Source organism: Meleagris gallopavo, chromosome 2 (assembly GCF_905368555.1).
Source record: "Meleagris gallopavo chromosome 2, MGAL_WU_HG_1.1, whole genome shotgun sequence".
In the NCBI taxonomy this organism is placed as follows: domain Eukaryota; kingdom Metazoa; phylum Chordata; class Aves; order Galliformes; family Phasianidae; genus Meleagris; species Meleagris gallopavo.
This window is the reverse complement of record NC_139405.1, coordinates 40,593,407-40,621,009: the sequence shown is the minus strand read 5'-3', so window position 1 is coordinate 40,621,009 and position 27,603 is coordinate 40,593,407.

Here is a 27,603-nt window from a genome sequence, read left to right as displayed (position 1 = left end):
ACAACCACAGCTCTCTATAGCTACAAAATCTGTCTTGCACTCATCTTTCTTTCATTATTCAGTTGATTAAAATGTCGTATAATAAATCATTTGGAGCCTATTCAGTTTTACACATCTATATATATATCACCCATTGGGTAAATAGTAAGTAGTTTTGAACATGAACCTGATTTTGGCCTCATTAAGTGTAGACTGTTTCAGGTTTTAATAATCATTATGCTCACGTCAGCTGAATCTGCCAGGCCAAGTCTTTGGACAAGAGTGTTTTTGTTGTTTTTGTTGTTGTTTTTAATCTGGGGTGGCTTTAGAAGCTTTACCAACGAAACACAGAATAACTTGCAATATCTACTTTGGAAGTTAAGAATTCACCTAAATGTACTACTAATTTTCTGCTGTAAAGTCATTTTCTGTTTGCCATGCTGCTACTTCAGCAGAGGTTGAATTTGAAGGCCTGAGTTTCTGTGTTGTCAGCAGGAAAAATTTTTACATTTTTTTGACAAATTTTATTGAAACCATCAACTTGGAGGCTCTGGGATGGAATGCTGGAATTACATTTATTGTGCAGCTTTAATTACTGACTATTCCTTATATAGCATTGCAAACCTTCCTTAGATATTGATTATTTAGTTTTCATCTTTGTAAAGCCTTGGGGATGATAATTTTCAGCTGGTGCCTTCACTACATCCTTTATACCTCGTGATATTTTTTTTCTCTTTTTTGTTTTGTTTTGGAGATTTTTTAGTCACTTAACTACTTGTGTGTTATGTCTCAACCCCATTAGACAGCTAAGCACCACACAGCTGCTCTCTCTCCCTCAACTGGGATAGGGTTAGAGAATTAGTAAAGTGAAAACAAGAAAAATTGTGGGTCCAGATAAATACAGTTTAATAAATAAAGCTAAAGCTGTATGTGCAAGCAAAGCAATATAAGGAATTCATTCTCTAATTCCCATCAGCAGACATGTGTTCACCTATTTCCCATTTCTGTGTGTGAGTTGTGTGGCATAGAACATTCGGACATTTTGACTCAGCTGGCCTGGCTTTGTCCCTTCTCAGCTCCTTGTGCGTCCTCATTCTCCCTACTGGCTGGGAAGAGTGGGAAACAGACAAAGGCCTTGGCACTGTGTAAGCACAGTTCAGCAATATGTTAAATATCATTGTGTTATCAACACTGCGTTCATCACATCCAATATATAGCAAATGAGCCACTATGAAGAAAATTGACTCTTTCCCTGGTTAGTTGTAGTAATGTGATTCTCAGAAAATTAGAAGTGTCAGAAGAATGATATAGTGACTAATCTAAAGCACATCCATTCAAGACAATGGTAGTTGTTCTTAGGAAGCAGTCCTTAGATTTGTACAATATGAAAGAAAGTGAAGACCTACTTTATTCCAGGAAACAAAATGGAAGACACAAAGTAGCGAGCTGCAGGGCAAGAAATAATAATACACTTAAGCAGTGAAGATGGGGAGTGAAGAAAACTAAAAACAGCAGCTTGTACCACGTCCTGGCTATGTTTTTGAGAATGATTCCCAGATCTTTTCTCTGAGCCTCAAGTGGCTAGATTGGATGGATCTGGGCATATCAGCCAGTGACTTGAGAATCTTATGCAAGTTTCCTATATCACCCCAAAGAAAAACAACTTTCTCTAGAATTATTTTTATTCTGAGCAGTTTTTCAATTAATTATTGAACCTATACAATATGAAAGCCATTGCTTCAGCAGTCTAACAAAATGAATGCCCTCCACATGAATGGTTTCAATTATATGCACAGGAGGCCTATAGGAAATCAAATAAGTAGAAATGTACATAAGCTCTCATGATATTAAGATCTGTCAGGCACATTGTGCTTTCGTTTTCAAAAAAAAAAATAATAATCAAGTAATGAATGACAAGGGGAGGTTGTTTCCTTTACAGTAACTTTCTATATATGGTGACTGAGTTTCATCTTAGAGAAAAGGAAGTGTTCATTTGAACAAATAAGAAGGAACACCTAATCCTTAGTGGTCTAGACAACAGTATCTTTAAACATATACTGTGTTTTATTTGCAGCATTCCCTGGTATTCTTCCAAGAAATGTAATTTCATGAAGATTCATCTCAGAAGACTGGCTATTCCCTCCCACCCATACATTCCGTATGCTGGTTTTTTTGGGCTGCCTGGGATTTCTGGTGTTTTGTTCTAGTGTTACCAGAACAAAACACAAATACAAACCTCTATGTGTCCTCCACTAGCATTATTTTGACTGTTAGCAGGGTGAAACTGTTAACAAGTAGAGTTCGTTGACCTAATTGCCTAACAGGATGTGCTTTCATTCTGGTGGGATAACAGAGAAAGTGTTGCAGAGGTTCAGAAACATAGCTCTCAATTCGGAAACTTTTTTTCCCACACAATCACAAAAAGAAAACAAAGTCTAAGTTCAAGGAGTAGAGCTTCTTTTGCATTAAAGGGTAATTTTGAAATGTTAACATAACAGTCTTTTCAGATTCACAGAAGTGGTTTTAATATATTGTAGTGCTCTGCAAAGGAAAGTAGACTAATAGATGATCTTGTGACTTTACTATAAAATTCCTATGCCTCTTCCCTTTGCTTAATTTGTCTTTGTGAAACAAATTCCACAGAAGAAAGGATTCTCCTTCTTCTCCCTCTCCTTCTCTCCCTCCTCTTTTCCCTTCCCTTTCCCCTTCCCCTTCCCCTTCTCCTTCTCCTTCTCCTTCTCCTTCTTCTCCTTCTCCTTCTCCTTCTCCTTCTCCTTCTCCTTCTCCTTCTCCTTCTCCTTCTCCTTCTCCTTCTCCTTCTCCTTCTCCTTGTTCGTTATTTAAAAGGAGATCTGAAATTAAATTTAAATAATTCTTATATGAGAAAAAAATATAAAAAGAAAATATTGTTCCACAAGACTGAATTTAAAAGTACTTTTGAGTGTACAACAGAACTGTGCTCAATAAATGTCACCAGTAAAATCTATCTTCTGTGTCCTGGGCATGTGTTACTTCTGAAAGGGAAATAAACCATTTTGCCTGTACAGCATTGCCGTAGGATCTGCTACTTCATTTCCACAAATGGTGGAGAAAGCCAAGAAACAAAGTGATTTAAAGCAGTAACAGGGGAGTACTGGCTGGATTCTCTAGTGACGTTAACAGTCCTTGTGCTGCATTTTGGGTGAGTTTGAGTTTATATGAAATAAACATAAAATACTAGCAATTTTTCAAACCTCAATAAATTTATCTCCAAATGGAATGTGAGCTCAGTGGTATTACTGGATGACCTAGAAATAGAGTGCTAGAATTGCATGGAAATCAGGGTAGAAAAGAAAGCCATACAGTGTACTATATTCCTTCAAGAAGTATTTTTACTTCAGAAGACGTTTCTTTATTATTAAAATGCATTTGCTGTGTGGGCCTTGAACAGATGTACGCTTTTCAAAACTTAATAAATCATTGACTGTGGTTTTCAAAAATGCTGTTCCACCCACTCTCTTGTTCAGAGAAGGCTGCAACAAATGACAGACCTTCCCTTTAAGGTTTTCTGATTCATAGTCTGTCAAAACGGTGGGTAAAGGAATTCCACAAACTGAGGATCGTTCTTAGATCCTTCTGATTTTATTGCTAAGTCTCAGACGCAGTAATGCAGTAAGAAAGAGTTGCACTTTCAGCAAGGAGCATGCATTATCAGCCAACATCTGTTTCTTGAATTGGACACAGAAATGAATGAAAGATCACACAGCTAGAGAGCCAATTGACTAAAAAAAATGTATAAGTTTGTTGGAAGCTATTTTCCATTATGGAAGTTGAATGCTGATCCATCAAATGAAAAGATGATCCCTTTCCTCCCATGACTATGTTATTTGTACACATGAAACAGCAAGTGTTTATAGGAACTACGGCAGAGGCATGTGATATAAAAGATCCTCTAGGAGTATTCATATGTTTAACCATGACAAATCAATTTTAGCATAATTAATTTTAACAGAGTGTAAATATAAAGCTAGTTGACATGTGACTACAATGCAGTATAGTACATAAGAAACAAATGTTTCACCACAGCTATGAGCAACCTAGAGATGAAGCCAAGGACTGCAAGAATGGAACAACTGGAGAAGGCTTTACCTGAGAGCCAAAGAGGGTTGTACAATAAGACTTCAAATCCAATGGCTTAAGTTTATGATGCATATGTCTATATTACTTGATGGAGAAGATACTGCTGCTGTTTGTCCTGAAAACCATTCCAAGTACATCCTGACATGACTCCTTTTTGGGTCTTTGTTCCAGCCTTTCTGGAAACATTAGCAGAAAATACTGTTATTGCTAAGAATGAATCCGGCATTATACAGATCTCTGATTGTCAGTCATTCATCTTAACTGGCAAATAAGGCAAAAAAACCCAGCACAATGCTAAAACTGAAAAAAGGCATTTGGAAAAAAAACAAAAACAAAAACAAACAAAACAAAAAAACACAACTATATTATGTACTAAATTACTTGCATTAGATTTCTTATTTTTGCCACAAAGTGTTTTTACTCATACTGCTGCTAAAAACAACAGCTACAAAGCCTTTGCCATTTAAGCAACTCTTCCCCATCATCCATTTTTTCTTAATTTTACGTTGCAGCGCAACGATGTCATTTTGGGTTGATATCACTTTAACTTACAACAAAATGTGGCACACAACATAAAGAATGTAGCCCATCCCAAACAGACACCTTTAAACAGTCCTGCAGGACTTGCATATAGTTACTGAAAAATCCACTAAGATTTCAGAGCAAAACTCAGTTCAAAACTCAGTCTCAAGTTTCATCCCTTGCAGAAAGTATGATTGTAAGAGGGCAAGGCCAGAAGATCTGCGCAGAGCTGTCCAGATGTAAGCACAGAAAGCACACAGGGTCACTGTTCCTGCAGTAACCCCAGAAGCAAGTGTCCTTTGAACAGTCATCTGCTCAGCTCTGTTGCAAAGGGTGAGCATACCCAGGTCCTGCTACCTAAACTCATTTAAAACAAGAAGTCAGTGAAGGAGACAAGGAAAGAGAGACCTGTGCAGGAATAGACAAGAGCTGGTATCACAAGGAAGTAGAATCCCTTGGAAATGATGGAACAGCAGGAATAATAATGCTGGAATCCAAAGTTCAGCAGAGGACCTGGATGAAGTACTGAAAGTTCTCAGTAAGCAGGAGCAGGATCAAGGTCTCTCTGCAATTCCAGCTGGCTGGCTCCATGCAGCCTTTAACTTCTTCTCAGGAAGGCAGTTTCCCTCCAAACATTTTTCTCTCCAGCTGTAAGCTAGGCTGATGATTTATTTTTTCCAGAGGTGGCGTATCTTCATAGTCACTCACATGAAATGATATTTCAACAGATATTTTTGGTGACAAAGTGCACCCTGTACTGTCTTTCTGCAGGAAAATGTCAAAAAGCATGGAAAAGCTTAAATAAAATCATGCAGCTTATAAAAACACATTCCAAACAGTTAGACTGATGGAAAGGTGTGAGGGGGTAAATTTTTGGGTCATCTCGGTTTCAAAAGCAGAAAGCATCAAGAGGATTTTTATCATGCTCCACAAAATGGATAATTCTTGAAGAAGGATAAGAGGAAAACTAAGGTGGCTGTGGCCTTATAGCCCATCACTGTAAGCAGAAATGCGAAGAAGTCTGGCAGGAAACTGAGTCTCTTTCTGTTTCATGACTAAGAGAAGGAAGGCCTAGACACTTCCAGAAAGCCTTCAGCTTGCAAGGACCTCTTCTTTTGATAGCTTCATTAAATGCTTCAACAGCTTTGGATGCTGTATTTTTAGCTAGCATTTGTTTTCCTTTCCTTGCATTTCTTTTATAAAGAAAACTGTATGTTAATACAGTCACTGGCATCCTTTAAAGTGTTAAAACTGCTAAGGAAAACTAGTTGCATATTTTGAAATATACAACTGCTTTACATTACAAGGAGGTATATATACCTGGCATTTCTAAGCTTTCATAGCATCTAAAAGAAGTTCATTTTACTGAACTAACAAAATAAGAAGCCATGATGCAAACCTTCCTGGATTTCTTTTTGTTAGTTTGTTTTAAAAATGAATCTTAAAGAAATCTCAATTATATCTCAATATGTCTGCAAGCAAAAAATAGTTTTGCTCACCTGACCTAGATGTATTAATGGACAGACAGAATTGTGCACTTTAATGTTTGTGAACATCTGCTTTACAAAAGGGTGCAGCTGCTAATGTGCACATAAGCGAGTGCATATTTCAGCATCTAAGTCCCAGTAAAACGATCTTCTGATATTTGTACATGCTGTGCTAGCCATGCAACCCCAATCAGCTTTTATTTCACTCACACACAGTACACATAATTATATATTGTCAACACCAGCAGATTTGTGAAGTACATATTGTGCATCCACCTGTAAATTCTCAGAAGAAAAATTTTAATAAAAATTTCCTGTCTCTAAAAGAAAAACTGAAGAAAATTTGGACACAAAAAAAATAAAGCATTGCTAGAAAATCGGAAAATTGGATCCAGTAGACTATTTAAAAATAAGAACAATTCTGTGATAGCTAAATGTGCCTAATCTGATTGATGATGCTAACACAATACTTAATGTATGGCTACAGACTTTTCTTTCTACTTTCCTGTAGATTATACCATTATGGAAATATTAAATTTGAAAAATATTTGCTGCCATAAGAATCTCTCTATCCCACTGTTTCTTTGGCAAACTAAAAGTGGCAGAAAGAAAATAGCTTACTGGCAGTATTTGTGCAAGTCTTCATTTTCAGAAGAATAATTTGGAACATTTGTCACATAAAAGTCAGTAAGAGGCCACACTTAGAGGCAAACTGATGATAAAATAAATTGTGTTCTCAATTGTACTGATGTAAATTTGTTGTAATGAAGTTACTCCCTATTTATACTGGTATAGTGGATGGCAGAAATGGGCATTTAGGCTAAAAAGTGTAGGTTGAAGGGCATCCAGCAGACTCTACCAGTCCACCACCTCTTGGAGTTATGGCACATGCAAAGCTGGAAAGTTTCAAATACAAAGTTTCATCCACCTGTCATGGCAAAGTATTAGAATTTTGCTGTACTTCCTGGCATCAGCAGAAAAATAGAAATCAAGCCAAAATGAAGCAGCTGAACTAACTAGTTCTGAGTTTCTAGTGTAAGGCTCTTAGCACCTGCAATTGTCTCATAAGCATCCCTTTGTGCTATCAGAACATATTGAATAAGTAACTGAGAGTAGCAGATTTCATTTATAATTAAAAAAAAAATAAATCTGATTCAAATGCCTCCAATAGAGGCATATATATAGCCAATATAGCCAGAAGATAGATTGATCCAAGTGCTAAATTTATCTGGTTATAATCAAGAAACTGTTCAGATCTAGATTAACGAAAAGGCAGATATTTCCACTACACAAACTGCTCTAATTCAGCAAGGATTTTGCTTGTACTATATTTAGTCAGAAAAGTCTCAATTTGCAAATTTATATGCCTCCTTCTCCCTTCCTTTCACCCCAGTTAGTGTTTGTGGCCAATCTCATACTTCTTGGAAAATTCAGCAAACTGCAGGAGTGCTCACATTGTGCCAGCATTGGCAGAAGGGCAAGAAAAACGATCAGCTTAGGAGATCATTCTTAGGAGAAAAAAGAGGAGAGGAGAGGAGAGGAGAGGAGAGGAGAGGAGAGGAGAGGAGAGGAGAGGAGAGGAGAGGAGAGGGAGAGGAGAGGAGAGGAGAGGAGAGGAGAGGAGGAGAGGAGAGGAGAGGAGAGGAGAGGAGAGGAGAGGAGAGGAGAGGAGAGGAGAGGAGAGGAGAGGAGAGGAGAGGAGAGAGGAGAGAGCTTATAAAACATATCTAAATGGGAGTTCAAGTGTCCTATTCCTTTGTCTTGGGACAAGATGAACATTAGCAACAAGGCTACCTATACAGCTAGCACCATCTTGCATGCACAGTGCTTAATACAGCGGAAGCGTGTGCCTAGGTTTCTACTGGCGTTTTTCTTAAGGCTAAGGTTTGCAGTGTTAAAACCCAGAAACCCAGATTATAATTTTTAAAAAATATACGCTTTCTTATACTTGGACTCATTCTAAAACACAGCTCTTATGTACAGAAAATTGGTTTGCTGTGTTTCCAGGTTTGATTGTAGTTCAGTTCACAGAGAACTAAATACTACAGTCAGTCCTGAGAAAGCGCAGTTCAGAGAAAAATCACAAAAATGGTTTATGGGATAGAAAAAGTGATTTATTATGAGAGACGGGAAATGTTTAATAACTTTGTCTTGCAAAAAGAAACTTGACAGGTGTCTTGTTTGTAGTAGGTATAAATTCTTTACGAGAAGAAAATATGAGGTACAAAAATACAAAGTAGGAGAGAAAGAAATGACAGAAAAACAATGTCTGATGACTGAGGTCAGCCAAATGCAATTGAGATAAAAACCATAGTTGCTCTGGTTTTTAATAACTAGAGTAAAGCACCAAAGAATTCTCAACTCTTCATGCCTTCAGCTTCAAACTTTCCATCTTTCTAAAACCTACTTTTACCAAACAGAAGTTATTAGATTCAGAGCAAGGCCAGCAGAAAGTGATACAGTGAAACTTGATAAACCATGATCTTATACTTAAGACCTAATTGCACAGCTTGCAGTAAATTCTGTGGCTCTCAAACATAACATAAGGAATGGTGAGCATTTAGATTGAATACCTCCAAAGAAAACCAGATGCCATAGACAATATTGCTGGTAATCCTTTCTGGTGCTAAAACAACTCGTACTGCACACGCTTCTCTCTTGGGATGTGCTATCCAGTAAGACAGGAATTTTAAAAAATATAACTTTGATCTGTGCTCTTTCTGACATTCTTCCAATTATCCTGCCAGATTCCAAGCGTGAATAAACACAGCCTTCACCTTTACCCTCACAGCTTCCACTGGAAAAAATTTCCTTTTTTTTCTCTCATGCAGTGCTCTAGGAGAAAATGTATATACAAAGCAGTGCAAAATACAGTAGAAATGTTAAGTTTTATTGATAGTGTCTATCTATTCCCTGCAGGAAAGAGATAATTCTCATCTAAAACAATTTTGAAAATGCAATTATGCCCTCAAAATAGCCAAGTGTCCAGTTAAAATCAGTGGAAAGATTGCCATTAACTTTTATTGGCACTGAATCAGACTTAAATACAGGCCAGGCAGCCAAAGTGCTGTATGTGCTTGTACTTGCAAGAAGATAGTTTTTTGCTTTCTATTCAAAAGTTAACATTTCCTGGAGATTTCCTTCATAATGGACTTATACTGATAAGAAGCTATGTACACAATGTAAGGGCAATCATCTATTTCTGTTTATATACACTGCTTGAACATGAAACATGAATCTTTGTATGGATTATAGAAAAGCAGATAGCACCTGACTGAACAAATTCAAACAATATGGATTGTCAATGGATAAGGTCAAAATCATAACCATTTCACCAGTTACCTCAGTCGAGGAGTGATATGACAATGGGGATCAGAAATAAGTCTGTGGTAAGGATCAGCTCTCAGACTTCTTAGAAATAGACCTCTTTTCCACAACACAACAGTAAAGTGAAATGTTCACCTAAGGAGAAGTTAGAAAAAGGTTTCTATGTCAGCATTTTGACAGTTTCAATGTACAGCTCCCACATGGCACCATCCAAAATCAATCTAATCATTGCTTTTCTGCACAATAAACAATTGGAAGGGATGGGAGACCAGAGATGCAAGTGAAAAAAGAAGTGGAAGAAGTGGAATTGATCTAACTTTTAGTTGCTTAGAAGTTTCAGATAATGTAACTCTAATTGCTTGATAACAGGCTATGCTACATGCTAACTTCCTACTCACATCTATTATTACACAGAAGACCTTTTTCTCCACATTGAAACCACTGAGATCCATGCTGGACATGAAACTGTAGAGCCCAGAACAATTCTCATCAGTGATGTAGTTACAGCCAGGTGCCACAGTCCTGCCTGCTTTGAGATGCCAACTGGGCCTGAATTTGGGGGACTCTTTTTTTGTTTCCTTATATACAATGTCCTGCTCTGATCCTTTTCCTGGAGAGGAAATAATTGGAATACCCTTGGCAACAGTTACCATGAAAACATGAGCAAGGGAGAGAAATGGAGAGAAAGGATTTTGAAGTTGTCCTCACTCATGATGCTTAATCCAGGAACCACTGTTCAAAGAACTTTTAAAGGTCTTAAAATAAGATTCTTCAGAATTTCCCCAGGCTATACAATGCATAAATGGCAATTCCACAGGTAACTGAAATCTCATCTTCAGCAAAGCTTTCCTTACGTTTCTGTTTACCTGCATATAATAATAGAATCATAGAATCATAGGATGGCCCGGGTTGAAAAGGACCTCAGAGATCATCTAGTTTCAAACCCCCTGCCATGAGCAGGGTTGCCAGCCACTAGACCATATAAGAAACCTTCCTTTGAAATACAGGAGTAATGTTCTGAACTTCTGGTAATGTCGTTTTACAGACAGAGCTGCTCACACACAAAAATTAAAAAAGGGGAAATTTGTTCAGCTAACCCTTTGGGCCAGGCTTGTATATTCTCTCCTTCAGCTTCCAGAGCTGGGTTGAACTGATGAGTTTCTTTTCTGTCTTCAAACCCTGACAATGAATTCTTAGCCTAAGGGAAGGAAAAAGGATTTCACTTATTTTTACAGTAGGGATTTAGAGGTGTTCTTGAAGCGATGAAACTGCAAATTTCAGCCAGAAGTGCCCTAAATCTTGTATTGTAAATTTCCCTGCATGCAGCAGAGCCCTACCTCCTCCATCCTGACCCATACTATCCTCCAAACCTGTTCCAGAAGAGACAGTCAACCATGATGAATTAAGTGTGTTTGCAAGGGACCAGATCTATGTGACCACCAAAGGAATGTTTCCTTTCCTGCAAGAACTATCTTTCACAAGAGATTTTCTGTTCCTTTATAAGTTATTTTTCAAGTATTATTAGTATCATTAGCATTTAATGAATGTTCTGTATGTTCAAATATTCACTGTATTTATTACTTTCTGGCTGAGATTATCCTGAATTCTCTGAATTTCCTGTTATGTTTCATCTATTCATTACAAAAAGACAGATGCAGACTTCTGTCTAGTATGCACAAGAAAATCCCAAAGTTATTTCCCCAGAGCACAGGATGCTTCATTCATCGGATAGAACATAGATAGAAAAGTGTAACATTTGTTCGGTAAGCCTCAAAACACTGTCAAATGAAGTCACTAGAAATTACATTATCCTTATATTATGATATAAACTATTACAATCAGTACAGAGAAAGCAAGTTATGAGACCATCCATCCATACTAGTATCCAAACATAGAGGTGTAAGCAGTTAAAATATTTCAGATTAATATTTAAGCAAAAATTGTCAGGGTTTCTTTACACAAAGTAAAGTACCAAAAAAAGAGAATGTTTTTGTCTGCATACATTAAAGATTAGCACATGGTATGCTCCATCCATGTCTGACTGACATACAAGTCCCATTATCAGTAATCTTTTCATTCTCAGCTTACATTAAATATAGCTAAAAACCAAGGTGGAGCTGGAAATCTTTCTTAGCCATACTGATTTTTTGTTTCATCAAGAAGTGTTTTTCCTACTTAGAAAATTAAGCAATTATATATACAATAGTATTTATTTTTTCCTTTAATTAATTAATCAAGTAATTTATTAGCTTAAATGCATAAAAGCCAGTTGTGTATTTAAGGTATATGAGAGGGTGTTTGATATGTCACCAATACCCAAGAGCAGGCCCATGGAAAATATGAAATCCTTCAGCCAATTAGTGAGACATTGCAGATGGCTTGATTTGGAATCATTTGGAGGAAGAGATCCTGGCTCCTTGCAAAAGGAGATGTGAACAAAGCGAAGGAACTGCAATCCACTGACCTCCACTATTATCCACAAGAAAAAAAAAAAGAATTCTCTGAAATTACCAGCTGAACATGAAAAATAATTAATTCCTGATGTAATATTTCCACAAAGGAACTGCAAATCTCAAAGAGGAAAGGAAATGCACAGGCATGAAAAGAAAGTGTCAACAGAGTAATCTATCCAACATTGCATGCCGCTGGAGAAAAAGAGAAAAAAAAAAAACAACATAAATGTTTACATAGAAAATAAAAGAATAAAAGAAATCCTGACGTGAATGCCAGGAGCTTGGATTTTCATTCACTTGAAATCGTTCATAACTTTTTTTTTAAATTCTCTGTTCCTACAGTGCAGTCTGCCAGGTTCAGCGTATGCCTGTTAGCACTATATTTTCATGGCTCTGCAGGAGTTCTAGGTGCCATACAGATAAATGACAGGAACACATCCATTCACCTTCCTCTGGTGCAGCTTTTTCCCTTACTCAACCAGAGAAATGAGCAGCATCAAGTCATAAATAGAAAGTGATTGAGTATGAAGGCTTTGCGGAAAGCTGATTGGAAAAGGACGTTTTCCTTTTAACAATGTTCGTACCTCAGTGTAATTTGGAGCAACACTTTTTTTTTTTGGCATACCACATTAGACTTATTTTTAATTCTATTTTCAAACCAAAACTAGAAACAGCTGTTTTCTGATGTCGACTGGTGTATGTGGTAGCAGTGCGGGTGGAGAAAGAGATTTCTTTTTCCTCGCAAGAAAGACACAACCATGGAAAGTATGACGTTTTGGAAAAGTGTAAGCAGGTGATATAAAACATTTATTTGGTTTACATTGGTTAAAGAACATCCATCCAAATTGCTTCTGAATGATTCCTGTTTAAAGTATAAAGGTTTGATCACCACAACAGTGATTAGCAGAGCAAAATAATCTTTTTTCTTTGAAATCATAATCCCCAGGAGAGGATGTTTGGAAAGCATTCTTAGGCTACAGCAACCAATTCTTGCCCCTCTGACATATTCCAAAGTGATCATGTGAAACAGAAAAATAAAAGCAGAAAGAGCCCAGCTGTCCATCACTCCCTTGTAATTATACCTCTGGCTTTTTCCTTTCTCTCCTCAAAGCAAGAGTATTTTTAGAAGTACCACTTAGTTATTTTGAAATATTTTTGACCACTGTACCGCACACAAGCTTTTTTTGCTTTAGACAATCATATTTATGTTCAATCTATCATATCTAATGTTCCTTCAGAAGCTCCCTGAAAAGACGGATGGAAGTTTACCAATTTAAGCAGAAATGGGCACTAAGCCTTCCAAACACTTCCTCATCAGTTCTGACATCCATACACTCCAGCATTTTGCCCCAGTGATTCAGGCTGAGGTTTGCAATTGCTCCTCAGTTGCTTAGCTGCAAGCCCTGCTGGCTGTAAGGACACATGCCATGATGCTCTGCAAAGCCATAGAACAGGGCAGTAAGCAGAGAGGCACAGGAGGTTCCCCATACAAAGGATCTTTTTTTTTATGCAATATTTAATCATATTGTGGACTGTTTTGTAAAGATTGGTACAAAATTTACATAAGTTCAAAGGTGATCAAATACATTAATGAAAGAAAGAGCTATCAAGGTTAATTGAATACAAATGCTCCAACTCCACCTGAGGAAGTTTGTAAGTTATAAAATTTTGCTTAGATTCAGTACATCCATTCTTATGGTCTCATGTCATTTAACACCAATACAGCACCAAAGGTCTTTGTAGAGCAATGTAAGACTGGGCCAGTGGGGCAGCTATCCTTATGATGTCTAACATCTTAGATTTGAAAATCCCTCCTTAGAAGGAGGGATGCTTGGGGTGAGAGCTAGTTGGTGCTTCCCTTCCTTTCCTTCTCCTTCCCTTTGAAAGGATAAGCTGCCTGCATTATTCTCTCCTTGCCACTTCTCCACATCCCTTGGCAGGCAGACCTGTCTTTTTTTGCAAAGCAACCTTGCAGTACAAACTAGACTGTGGTGTTTTTGGTTACACTTCATGCTAATTAGAGGCAAATGTTATCAGCACAAAGCTCAGGAAATGTAGAGAACTTGTATGGAAGTGTCAGTATGATTTTCCTGAACATACATGCAATCTAGGTCTAACTTCCAGTCTTAGGATTCAAAGCACCTTAAGTGGGCCAGATCAGGCTCCCTTTGGAATGACTCCTGGGTATCAAAAGGATCCACAGACACAGGACTGCTGCTCTCTGGGTTGACTATGCGGACTCAGTCTTTGCATGTACAGGTAACGAAAATAAACTTATTGTGCTATCTTGAACAGTAGCAGCAAAAGACTTTCTCCTGTTGGGACTAAAATTGTGTACATCTGCATGAGCTGACTGATTCCCCTTAGGGTCTACTGATTCTGCTTTCTTCCCTCTCCACAGACATCCAGAGAACCCTTGAAATGGGCAGGTGTTATGCTCCCAGGTGTAACTGAGTTCAGCTGTGCTCACTCCAGGCCTGTGACTTCTGTCTGAAAAAGGAACCCCTACTTTGGTGCTGGGGAATGGTGTAAGGATAGCAGGGACACACTGCTCTGTGAGAGCCCCCAAGGTGGTGTGAGCTACAGAACACCACTGTAAGCACAGACCAACCCTAGGGAGGCACTTGGGAGAAACCCAGCTGCTGGCCAGCCTTCCTCCTGCATTTTGCCAGAGTTGTGGAAAGTTCAAGGTGAGCCATTCACTTCCTGTAGAGTTTCCCAATCTGATCATGAGATCTATTGGGAAGTAAATAAATGACATGTCCATCACCCCCTTGGAAAACTTGAGTTTACTGCCTCGGTTCAACAGACAGATATCTCACAAATATATGTACATTTATTCTAGTTAGTTATTCCTTAAGGAAAAAGCACTCTTCCTTTAATCTGTACTCCATAATTTCTCGTGTAATGCTCTCCTTAAGTGAGCACACAGCTGTACGCCAGTGGCTGAAGACTAACTAGAAACTAATTTCAGGTTTTGGCCCATAGTGATGTTAAGAAGTCACACCTGGGCTGGGACTTTGGGTGCCAAGATTTTAACCTGGAGCAAAATTTTACAGCCAAGTTTGAAAGCCCTGAAAATGAGAAGAGAGAGGGAATGTTATAATGGAAAGGCTGGCATAACTTCAGCTACTCTATAACAGCCATAGAAGTTTAAGAGGCCAGAAGATAGAAGAAAATCTGCCAACTTTCACTCTGTTCAAATAAGGTAAGTCTTGCTAAAACATTTCACTCTTTAAAAAAATAAAATAAAGTTGCTTTCACCTCTTCAGAAAGCCACCACTTATTAGGAAAAAAAAAAAAGTCAAAAATAATACAAATACACTTTCCATCAAAGTCTGCTTTTTTTCTTTGTGCTGCTTGATTTTTTTTCTGTTGAGTAAAATGAGATGTGGGAAACTACCTTTAAAACGAATTTGACTGTTCCTGGCTGGAAGTTTGGTCTCTACCTATCCAGAAAAAGGCAGTATAGTCTGGGCCATTCCCAACAATAGAGTGGCGGCAGGCTAAATATAACCTCACTTACAGCCCCAGAATTGGCATCTAACACCAGGGGCTTACAATAACACTGGAGCTGCTCCTGCTCCAGCAACAGCCCAAGTAAGGGGAGGGAAAGCTCTGTTTGTTTTTCAGCTGGGCCTTCATTCTTCACTCAGCTGTTTGCTATTAGGGCTGGAGCAGTAGCAGTGAGAAATTCATTGCTGCTTGGTCTCTGAATCCTGACACAGTAACAGCGCAGACCCAACCAGCCAAATCCACAAAGGATCAAGGGAAGGGGAAAAAGAGAGCAACAATCTTTTGAGTGCTTGCCGTCTTGCTTATATTGCACCTTTCATCCCCGAGGAGCCGATTTACCGAGGGTCTGACTCTGCCCCATTCCTGCAGAGGTGCGTATTGCGAGTGCTGGAAGCAGCACAAGGAATTTCCTCTCGTCTGGCTCCCTCCGCCCTACTGGTGTGACCTGTGTGACTGGGAGGTTCTTCCACCATGTCCCTCCAGCTGTCACCTGCACCTCCTTGACTGCCAGCTCTGCTGGCAGGGGAGGAGAGATGGGGGGCAGAGCAGAGTGAAATGGTGGGACGGACAGCAGGAAAGTCCTGCACAGAGCTGCTGCTCTTTGCTCCCTGGAAGGGCACAAACCAAGCGCAATCTTAGTTAAATTCATCCTGATGTTCTGATGACCTTTGGACCCAATTCTGCTGGCACTGACACAGGTATACAGTGAGCTGAATTACGCTGAAAATATTTTTTCACTATTTGACTTTAGCTGAAAAAAGGAAAGTTGGACTCATCTTACCAGCTCATCTCTAATTAGATCAGTGGAGTCACTGACATGACCCAGTGTTGGGGGCAAAGACTCGGCCCCACGGGAGCTTAGTGCAGAACACAGGCCCCATAGGGATGACAGGCTGGGTGAAAAAGCAGAGACTCTTTTCCAAGACAAGTGCTCCAGAGCATTTGCTATTTGGGAAAATTAAAACTGCTGTCTGGGGTTTTGTTTTTCTGTGGTAAGAATGTGCTACCAAAGTGAATCACTGCTTTTCAAAGCAGGCTTCCCTGCCGCTTCAGAGAGCAGAGCTCAGCTTCTCGCAGAGGAGAGCTTTGGAGGAGGAGCCTTGGCTTGGGGTCCCTGGGTACAAAGGGTGATTTCTGCTAGTCCTGCTTGAAAGCACTGCAGCTGAATGACGGCTGCTAGATGCAGACAGCATGGGCGAGAGTTCATGTTAGAAAGCCAGTCCCAGTGGTGGAGCTGATTTTGCTTTCATTCTTTTGCAGCCTATTGAAAATACAAATGGTATGTAAGAACACTGGAACTTTTTTTCCAGTATAGCTGCTTCCCCTTCTGGGGACTCCGCGCTGTCTGGCTTTTGAGCTAAGTGATAAGATTCCCAGGACTGGGAATTTTGTTTTGCATTTCACTGCCTCCTTGTCCTGTTGACATAATGAGCTCATATGCAAAAACAAATCCCCCTCGACCACAGCATAACAAACAGAAAGCAGTAATTGAACATGGGCTCTGAGACCATCTGCCCAGTTTCTTTTGCTGCAGTAGAGTAAAAGTGTCTTTCTTTTCCTGTCTTCAGCCTGTGTATTGCAGTACAGTTGAGTGTATTGCCAACTGTCACCTGTAAGCATTTCCCTCCCAGCTATGCTTTCTGATCACTGGGAGCAAGTCAAACACATCCCCAGAGGCTGACAAACCAGACATGAAGGAATACTTTGGTACTTCTGAAAAAAAAATCAAGCAGCAAATGACTGCCTTTATACAGAGGTAGTCTGAATTCTTGATTGAGAAGCAAACCTGCCACTAGATCTGTGCAGGTATATGTAACTACAGCTGGCTATAATCTGCACACATGCAGTGTGAGCAACATGAATGGCAGCATCTTGATATTCAACACATTTGGGAAAGAATCTCGTGTATGCTGGCCCATCACCTTAGATCAGGTCTGATGCTTACACTGAAACCTGAACTCCCCAAAAGGCAACAAGAAAGGAAAGATTCATAGCCGTGGAAGCATCAGCTGTCACCCCACAAGAACTGCTTCCCTTTGTTTCTAACCCACAGCACAGCATGTTTACTTCCTCTACTTTGTAAACAAAACTTGTAGTTGTTCAGGGCTAGAAGCTCTTGATAGGCTACCCAGCACATACGGGATGACAAACACTGCATGTTGATCAGTTGAAAAAATATGGTTCTAGTTTTAGATGATTTCTGCAGATTTTTTGTGATAGATACCCAAAAAGTAATTAAAAAAAATGCATTTCTGTTCACAAGCTTACACTACATTGCATTAGAAGACAGGGCCTCTACTTACACTAGGAAACTTCAGGAGCACATCTGCTGAAGTACCAGGAACCACTGGCTGTACTCTCAACCCAGACATGTGAATTCTGAGCTGTGCCAAGTCTCTGCAGTTATTCAGCTGAGCAGACTAGTATCAGCCTGGGTAGTGACACTCTTGTTCTGTATAAAGAAAGAGAAAACTTGACTAGTAAGAAAGGAGAACAGAGGTGAGCCCACAGCCTGTGTTACACCACATATATTTATTTCACTGCTACAGAAATACGGTGAATAAGAGCCATAGTAAACAATTTATTTCATCTATAGCAGAAGCAGTTATGTTAAGAAGCCCACTTTTTTAATGCCAACATTTGTCCTGAGTACTTTGTGACTTTTTGATATAAAAACATGACATCTCCCAAGAATGGATGTTAGTCAATTGACCCAGGGCTTTCTTCTTCCAAAGTTACCTTTATTTCGCCCTGGACACCTCAACTGCTCTGTACTGAATTGGCTTTTCAATAGGCTTTTATTCCAGTGGTTAAAATATCCATTTCAGCTCTGAGGAATAACTCGGAATTACTCCACTAAGGCACATCTGGCATGAGCCTCATTAATCTTGAAACAGTATGATATATGCCCTGCAAAATTTTGGCACTGTGAAAGAAGGAAATAATAATGTTCCTTCAGAAGCTCAGAATTCCTGGCATTCTACACAAGTTACTATAAGCATAGTCTACCTCAGCACTACACTTACAGATAGAACATCCTAGCAGCTTGAATTGTTTTGCAGAGATTAAAAAAATAAAGTCTGATGTGTCTTTGCCAGTTCTCAACTGGTTCAGCATAGTACCTACAAGTCCATTGTCTTCCACTGAAGCCCAGACTGGGTTACAAATGACTGACTCCATGAAACCAGCTACAAACACTAGAGAAGGACCATGAATTTCCAATATACATGAAGTTCAAAGACCCTTGAGGATATGAAATTTCTTTCAACAACTTCTGTAACTAATACAACCACATGCCAAGACTCATCATTTGTACTCTAGGAGATGAAAATCAAATCTTGTAGACAATCATCCTTCCACTATCACATTTGGTGTGGTAAAGTAGCTTCCACCTGTTAGAATATGAAAACCAGACAAAGGAAATGCTTTTGACATTGAAGTAAGTCATCACTAACATCATTAGGAGTGAAATCTGTTTTTAAAAGCACCACCTGAATCTTTGAAGTCCTTCAAAAACATTGACAAAGTCCTCCGCAGGTCTTTAAGTTGGTAATGATAATCTCTAGCATATCTAAGAGCAAGTGGAGCTTGACAGATTTGCACATTTATCTTCTCAGTAAAGTCATAGATGATAGAGAGAAATAAGCTATACATCTTACTTTAGGTTCCTAGATCAGGTGGAGATGAGCCATACTCTAGACATCTCTATTTCCCTCAATTGTCTGTTGAAGGAGGCTAGGGTGATTAACTCAAAGTTAACTGTCCATACCTGATCATCTGAATACCACAAGACTGCCTGCACTGCCAATAAACCTCTGATCCCTTTACAAGACATCTCCCTTTAGATCACATACTCTCTGTTTCCTCCTTTCCTTCATACTTGACTACACAAGTTGAATACAATGCTCAATCACAGTGATGGTGATGTTTTTCAGTGTTTTGGAGGCAAGCAAACGGTAGAGTGCATCTTACAACCTGTGAGTGTCATTTAAACTTACAGTACTACTTGTGAGTAGAGACAGCACAGTGTGATTTAAAGTTTTGGTTAAAGACCATGCTGAAATCCTAAACTCCAAGTGTACTCATTGAAATGGCCCCTTGTTCTTTGATCTCAATGGGATTTGTCAAGGATGAAAGTATCATTTCACCTGAGTAAGGATTCCAGCTGTCCAGTCGCATGTAACTAAACTTTAAAGAACAAATTACCTACTGTTTTGACCAAGTTACCTCTAGTGTTCTTTCATGTGCTTATAGGTTCTTAATGCACAGTTGTCATTCAGTATTTGAGGTCATACTGCAGTGTTGCTATTCTTGCAATGCATTCTATTCATCCAGTTCATGAAAATGTATCTATAACAGCAATATTTTCAATCAGATGGAGCTATGCTTTGGAAATCAGTCAGCCATGTTCTAGCTCAGGTGCATGAAGTAGGGGCTTTATCTGTGTGCAGTCTGACTAAGTCTCATCAAGAACGTGAGCACATAATACAAATAACACTAGCCATAGCAGCTAAAATAAGAGCACTGACAGATTAGTTTCTCCATCAATGTGAAATCAATCTACAATCCCTCCAGAATGTTCTACTATTTTGTAGTGGTGACATTACATCCAAATAATATTGGATAATTTTTGAGTCCTGGGTTTAAAAAAAAAAAAAAGAAAAGAAAAAAGAGCAAAAAGCTCATAAATTAACCATTTTGATTTAATTTAATGAATCTCATAAACAGAAATAAATAAATAAATAACTCCAGACAGCCCTATCCACTCTTCTGCAACTGTTCATTTTCTCATGCTCCTACTCCCTGGCCACTCCCGAGAAAAACCAGCCATTGCAGACATGACCTGCAGCCACGTCTTAACACCAGACAGCTTACGCAGCTTCTCATACCAACCTGCCTACTCTTAGCTTGGTGGGCACCAGGAAGCAGAAGGCAACTTTATTGCTCCCCAGGGAAAGCTGCCACATGCTGCTCCTGCTTCAACAAGCAAGCAACTTCATCAACTCTCAGCCTTTGTCAAGGAAATATTCTTGCATTTCATGAATGTTGATGTTTTATTTCAAGCTTTACAGACAGGAATGATATGAATTTTATTTTCCCACAAAACTTCTTACCCCTATAGCTGCAGAGAAAAGCTCAAGAATTTATGTAGTTAATATTTAAATTCCAAAAGACAAAAGGGCAAGATAGCAAATCCAAATGGGTTTATTTGCAGCTCAAGAGTTTTAGAACATAATTTTTGGGAAACTTAACCCAGGGAAAGGGAGAACATTTGGATGTTTGGGACTGGAGGTCAGAATGCAGGGATCTACAGCAGAGCAGCACATGCCTGGTACTGCTGCTTTCTGCCCTCAGGCCCCCATGGCAGCACACCGACCACACACAGTCCAGACAGTGCTTGTCAGTGGCCAACAAACAGCACAACAGCAAGACTTCCCTCTGCATTCAGCTGCTGAACCAGAGGCAGAGAAGCAAGGAACCTTCCCCTGAAGATACAGTGCCTAAATAGATGGGAAGAAGGCTAGGTGTAGAAGTAAAAGGTGTAGAAGTGTCCTAAGCCAGGTAAGCTTCCCAGTAACATGGCACACAGTACATGGGGAAACGCTTCCTGGCATTATTAAACGTGAAGGCCTTATGAAGTATCTAGCTCCTTGTGCTTCAGTAAGACCAGAATTGAAATGAAATGCGGTAAATCAACTGTCCCTTCCTATCTGAAATAAAAAGAATAAAAGAAAAAGAGAAGAAAAAAAAAAAAGAAAAAAAAAAGCTGCAGTTAGCTTTACTGCAGCAATAGGCAAACTTAATTTACTGTCTTCCTTCCTCCAGGGCACTGTCTGCTAGACAGGACATCTGAGAGGGTCCCTAAACAGAGCTGCTATGTGAGGAATCCTGAGCAGCAGAAAAACACAGGACATGGAAAGTTCTTTTTTCCAGGGCAATCCTCACCTGGTTCTTATTGTTAATGAAATCATCTCCTGAAAACAGCCAGGCTCACAAGTTCCATTCATGCAGGTCACCTCATATTATTAGGCCACAAAATGATCTCCCCCAAATCACCCTTAGAGGTTGCTTTATATAGTGCTCTGTATGTTTATAAGTGAGAATGGCCAAAATGTGACCCTGCCAATGGAAGCAGGAGGTTTTGTTATGGCCCAGCATTGTATGGCTGCTCTGCAGCACTCTTAACAGACCCATGGATGGATGGATTCCATTGATCCTCTCCATGGATCCATGGGGGTGTCTTGATGGTTTGCTCTGCTGTTCCAGATCCACAGAGATGCTGCAAACCTATCCTCCTAAGTTGGGTGTTTGGCACTGAGTTCTTTGTGGTTCCTTTTAACCCCAGAGGATGGATCTTTCCTATTCGATAACACCATTTCAGTCTGCTCAGCTATATTCACCCCAGCTCTCACTCTTCCAGTGCAGTTTCATCCCCAGCTTCATGATCAAAATCTGAGGAAAGTCCTTGGACCTCTGACAGTCAACAGGAGAACTCAGGAATTACAGGACGTCTAATAAGGGCTTGTAAAAGTCCACGACTATTATTTCCTGCAGCCAGAATACAGAGACTATTATCAGGTCACTTAGCTCTTTTCTTCTTGGCTCCAAATACTCAGTGCTTCAGATTGTTTCATAATTGTCCTGAAGTTGGAAAACCTTTCAGAATATTCCCTTTTAAATTTCAAGTAGAGAGGAGGCAAACCCACTGGTTGCTCCCAGGCACATATTCAGCTCTACAGATAAATGGTTTAAGCTGCTCAGGCTTCACCCAGATGTCTTTTATGGATTAAACATGATGCTGCCCCGTCACACTCAAAACATCCCTCAATCTTTCTCCCTTTCAAAGCACCCGCAAACTGCTGCCAAACTGTTCTGCACTGCCATCTAGTGAGGCAGACACCTTTTAACAGAACTTCCTCACTGAGCATGGACACATAAATCATTCTGACAAAGCTTTTCAATTTTTCGCTAAGGCTTATTCTTCCCTTCCCATATAAAAATCTCTCCTCGAGTCTTTTTTATTCAGGGTCCAGCCAGACAAGCCCCTTGCTCCTGATATGAGGCCCAAGTCTTTACTCCAGGACAGTTTCCCAGTTTGCCAAGTTTATCACTGCTGAAACTGGATGGTACCTTCACAGTCTGCAACATATTAAATGGGTGTAGAGTTCTGACAAAACTCAAAAAGGCAAAGTTAGGCTACATGGGAACGTGATCTTTCACGTTGGGGGTGATGTGCAAAAGGAAAGGAGATGGACGTTGAGTGGATGAAGAAAATAACAGAGACTCATGCAGGGAGGTGGGAAGAGGGCAAAGTATCAGCTGGGGAAGGGAAGACAAATGGTGCAGTAAGACACTTGTCTATAGAGGACTGTGTCTGCCATTCTGCAGACAGGACAGAAAGAATGAAGCAGGAGATGAGCTCATGGCTAAGGCAGTGGAATGATGCCACAGAGCTGGACTTTCTTTCCTTTCTCAGCATACCCAGGGGAAACACATCTAGTCTTTTAAGCCTTTTCTCAGGTGGAGCTTAATATGTGCTTCTTGATTTGAGAGTGTCAGGCTGGACTAAGAACAGGGTCTTCAGAAAGGTGAAGACATGAAGCCATAAATAAAACTGCTAAGAATTTCCACACTGAATTGTCACTCACGGCTATACCATAAAACCAGCATGAAGGGCACATATACTCCAAGAAAACCATCAGTTTGAACAGTGGCGATTTCTGGCTTTCTCATGTGTTGCTAACCAATTTCCACATGCTCAAGCGCAACTCTACCTTTTCAGAAGGTAGATGTCCCTGTGGTCTGATCTGCTGTGAGTTTTCATGAAGTTTTATGAGGCTGGTAGTCAAACTACTAATAAATGGAACTGCATGTAAACTGATCTTTTAATAAAACTACAGCTGTTTGGGGGAAAAAAATCTTTGTAAGATTTCATAATATTCTGTGCTACTTTTTCCATTTTGCTTGGCAGAAATGTGAAGAAGTGGCTGCACTGAGGAAGCAGAAAGCAACTTAAAGCCCTTAACTATATCTTTAAGCACCTGAAAGAATACCGCAATCACTCAGAGTAAGGGTAGGAACTTAGTAGTTTTCTACTAGAAGTAGAAGTTTTCTACTTCTAAGTAGAAAAAAGGGAGGGAAAAAGTGGAAGAGAGAAAAGCCACAATAAACTCATGGGGTATTTTCCATACTGTGTGGCTAGCTTTTCAGTATTTACATTACATAATATACAGCTACTAGAATTACTGTGTTCTATTCCAGAGAAGCTTCCGGAAACCAAATTATTTAGTGGCTAAGAATGAATGCTAACCCCCTCATTTGAAACACAGGCTTAATAATATAGAAGTTTATTCTACCCAAGGGTATGTGCATCCAGCGTACTTGAGAATTATTCCTCTGTATGATAGATTCATCTTGATGGGCATATTTACAAAGGCTTTCTTCCTAGGATAATTGGACGATTTTGGTTTAAGGGAATAGAGACATTTGAAAAGTATTCTAGCACAGTAAAACACTCCAGAGATCTGGCTACAAAAAGTTGAGGCCTGAGGAAATGAGAAAAACTTGGAAAGGAGAAATGAGATCATCAGTCTCAAATGGCCAAGAGGCCTGCTTGGATAGGCTGTGGTTGCCACTAAGAGAGCCACGGTTGACATAGCTGCCTCTTTTTGCCTACACCACACAAGGATGAGGACCACTGTTCATTTGTAATGCATGAGCTCACCCAGATTCCTCTGATTTTCTCAGGAAACCCCTCCCATGGAGTACTAGAGATCTTTCAGTGAGCTCCCCAAAGCTTGCAAAGTGATTGCAGGTGGTGTATCATCTGACTGCATGGCATGAAACCAGCAGGCAGTTGAACTTGCTGTTGCAGTGCAAAGTCACACTTAAATCCTTAGAGTTAAAAATAATTCATAATCAATACAAAGATTCAAATGTGACAACTAGGTTTATGCAAGAGTGAAGATTCACTTGTTCCTTGGATATTCCTCTCTCCCCACTACCCATACTGAGAGTCCCAGCTGGTATCTTGCAGACTCCGTATACCCCACTGATTTATCCCATAAAATATTTATTTCTATAACATATAAATGTGAAGAGATGCGTTCACTTACCATATTTCCCCACTCAATGTCTATTTTTTTTCTCCAAAACACATTGAGGATTTGTATTCACAAACTATCACTAATTTCTTATTCACAACTAGCCGAAAAAAAGAGATGTTACATGTGCTTGTTTTACCAGAGAATCAGGAATCAGATTGGGCAGGGTCACCGAGGTGCTACTTCTTTGCAGCTGCTAAACCAAGACTTTTCAGAAATAAAAGATAATAATTTCTTTAAAACAGCTGTTTAGTGTCTATTTTCAGAAGTGGAGAGGAGTCACAGCTTGCAATAACATCCTTTTATGCTTTGTCTAGCTCGGACTGACTCTGTGGCAGCACAGGGAGTGTTGCAGCATCCCAGCAATGCCTCCTGCCTAAGGAGCCCACCCTGTTGGAGGCCCTGGCCTCCAAACAACCCTCAGCACATTTGAGGCATCTCTCTCAATATGTTTCATATCTAAACTTCTTCTAAGAAAGTCACTATTTTGTGTAGTCATAAACCAGAGAGAAGGGGAAACACAAACACTGGAGTCTAGTCCTTTGTGGTTGGACTTGATGATCTGGAAGGTCTTTTCCAACTTGAGCAATTCTAAGAAGAAAGAAAAGCTTTATTACAGTGGGAGAGGACGGGGAGGAAGTAGGAGAGGGTGACGAGCAGGGAAAGGTGCTTTAAGCATCACCCCCACCCCCCTCTACTCCAAAGTACAGTTTTGCTGATTTCATCCTTGCAAGGAAATTTTCTGTAGCCCTGATTGTCACAGGAACTGAGGGCTACTAAGAACTATTGGCAGAATATACAGCCAGCATAAGAGTTTATACCCTGTTCATGTATAAGTTAAGGAGTGTCATGTTCTTGGCACCAACACTTGAAAATATCTGAGTCAAAGTTACCTAGGAATTTGCCAAGGTTATGCCTTTCTTGAGAACTTTGTCAGGCTACCAGGAAGAAACGTGAGATGGCCACCAATGTTTCTTCTAAACATCAAATTTATGTTCAGAGTCCAATGGGATTGCAAAGCAGGTGGCAGTCTAAAGCTTTAACCATCACAAGCTTTGTCCACAAGCAAGGTTAGAAACTGCCAAGTGTCAGAACCTAGAGCTAAGGAGGTTTGCCTACTACCAGGAACAGGCTACAGTTCTCAGAGTTGACTAATCTCTTAAAGTAACAACTTTGTGAGTTTTACAGAAGTGTACAGAAGTGTGAAGCTGCAAAAAGGAAGTGAGCCAGTAAACAGTTTAAATTACATGGCATGGGTTCTAGAAATAGCCATGAAACCTTAACAGGTGCCATATGCTCACCTGGGAGTACCTCAAAATCAGCAAACACTAGGGATACTTTTAAAAAGTTTTTTCCAGTTGTGGAATAGGAATTGACTAACAGTTATCAACTCCAGTGGGAACACAGGTCTAGTAATCATAGGCTAGGTTTTCCCCCTTCGTAAGCACATAAGCACATAGATGCAGATATCTGTTCAGAAACAAGCCCATTAGGAGTGAAACTGTCAGACGAAACTGATTCTGATGCACCACCAATTCTTGCATAGCAGCAGAGATGTGTTCATGACGAGGCTCCGGTGCTACTATAAGAGCAAGAAGTCCCGTGAATTCCAAGATTCACAAAACCACTGTTTGGAACTAAGAAGATAAACAGCATTTTTGCAAAAGCAAAACACCACTAACGGTTTGTTTTGCAATGGATTACGTGCTGAAGTAGCAGAGAGGGAATGGGCCGAGATAATCCATCTTGATATGTATTTTAAAATAAAACAAAAAAGCTGAATGTGAGTTTAACAAGCTATTCACACTAATAATCATGAAAGTTTTCGGTAAGATCACCTGTTGCATAAGGAGTCAAAGTCTCAAAGGTTAGTGGGTGAAAATGTTGGTGCTAAAATTTCGTAGGCTATATTAAAAAGAAAACAAGTCCAGACAGACAGTAATTTTACTAAAAATTGAATTGTCTCTTAGTATCACATTACTATCTTCTGGAAAATTTATATTGTCCTAGGAAAACTCTAGTGTGCAAAATGTTCAATTGAAAGACATGAGTTCAGTCATTTATTGGGGCCTGGCATAAACAAAGGTGTTCTACGCCAAGTAGACATAACCAGGCAAGCTCTTTGACATTCCTACAGCAACAAGTAATTGTTATTATTCCAGCTTCAGATATGACAATAGCTTTCTTGTCTTCTTACATAAGAAAGAGCTATCATTTGCTTTGTGAAGCCTGGCAGGGAGCACTTTGTATCTCAGTGAAGAACGACTTAATAGAATTGATTTTAGCACACACGCTTCACAGTTTAGTCAACACTAAGAGTATTTTCACCTTACTTCGTGTTGTGAATGAATTCTGAATGCAATAAACTTGTTTTAAAGCAAAACTTTCAACATTTTGAGGCCTCACATTTACTTTTTTGATTATTGATTGCAGTTATTAAAGGCTTTTTTATTAGAGTAGAAATCAACATGTCATAAGTAATCCCAGCCTTTCTTTGAAACCTAAACTAATGAGACAACTGAGACAAGGGGTAGAAAGACATTCATATGGTATGAACACAGCAATGAAAACCTGTGACTATAATGTCACTCATCCAAAATCATTCATTGGGTTTCACATATGCAGTTGTGTCACTCTAGCAGAGAGTGTTGTGCACAACTTGTGCACAAAGCCTGTTTCAGTGCATAGGAAATGTATCCCTGATTGAACAGTGTTCATTGCACAGATCTTTTCCTCAGCACCAGCAACTGCATCATTGTAAGCAGCCAGCTGAAATGCAGCAGGATTCCCTTCTTTGGTTTCATGAGATTAAATTTTGATTGTGCACAGATAGAAGCATCGAAAGCACATCATTTCCATCCCCTCATGGTGCTTTTTGAGCACTATTTCAGTGCTTTGCTAAATAAGAATTGAGCACAGGCAGTCTCTGTTGTGGCCCAATTGTGCTGTAGAAACTGTGTGCTAGAACAGATAAGTAAGAAAAGAGTTTGATCAGAATAAAGTAGATCCCATGCCAGAGGTTTTGCCTTAGACCACTGGCCTTCTTTTATGGGTATGATCAAGGTGGGTATTTTTTGGAGAGCAATAAAAAGACAA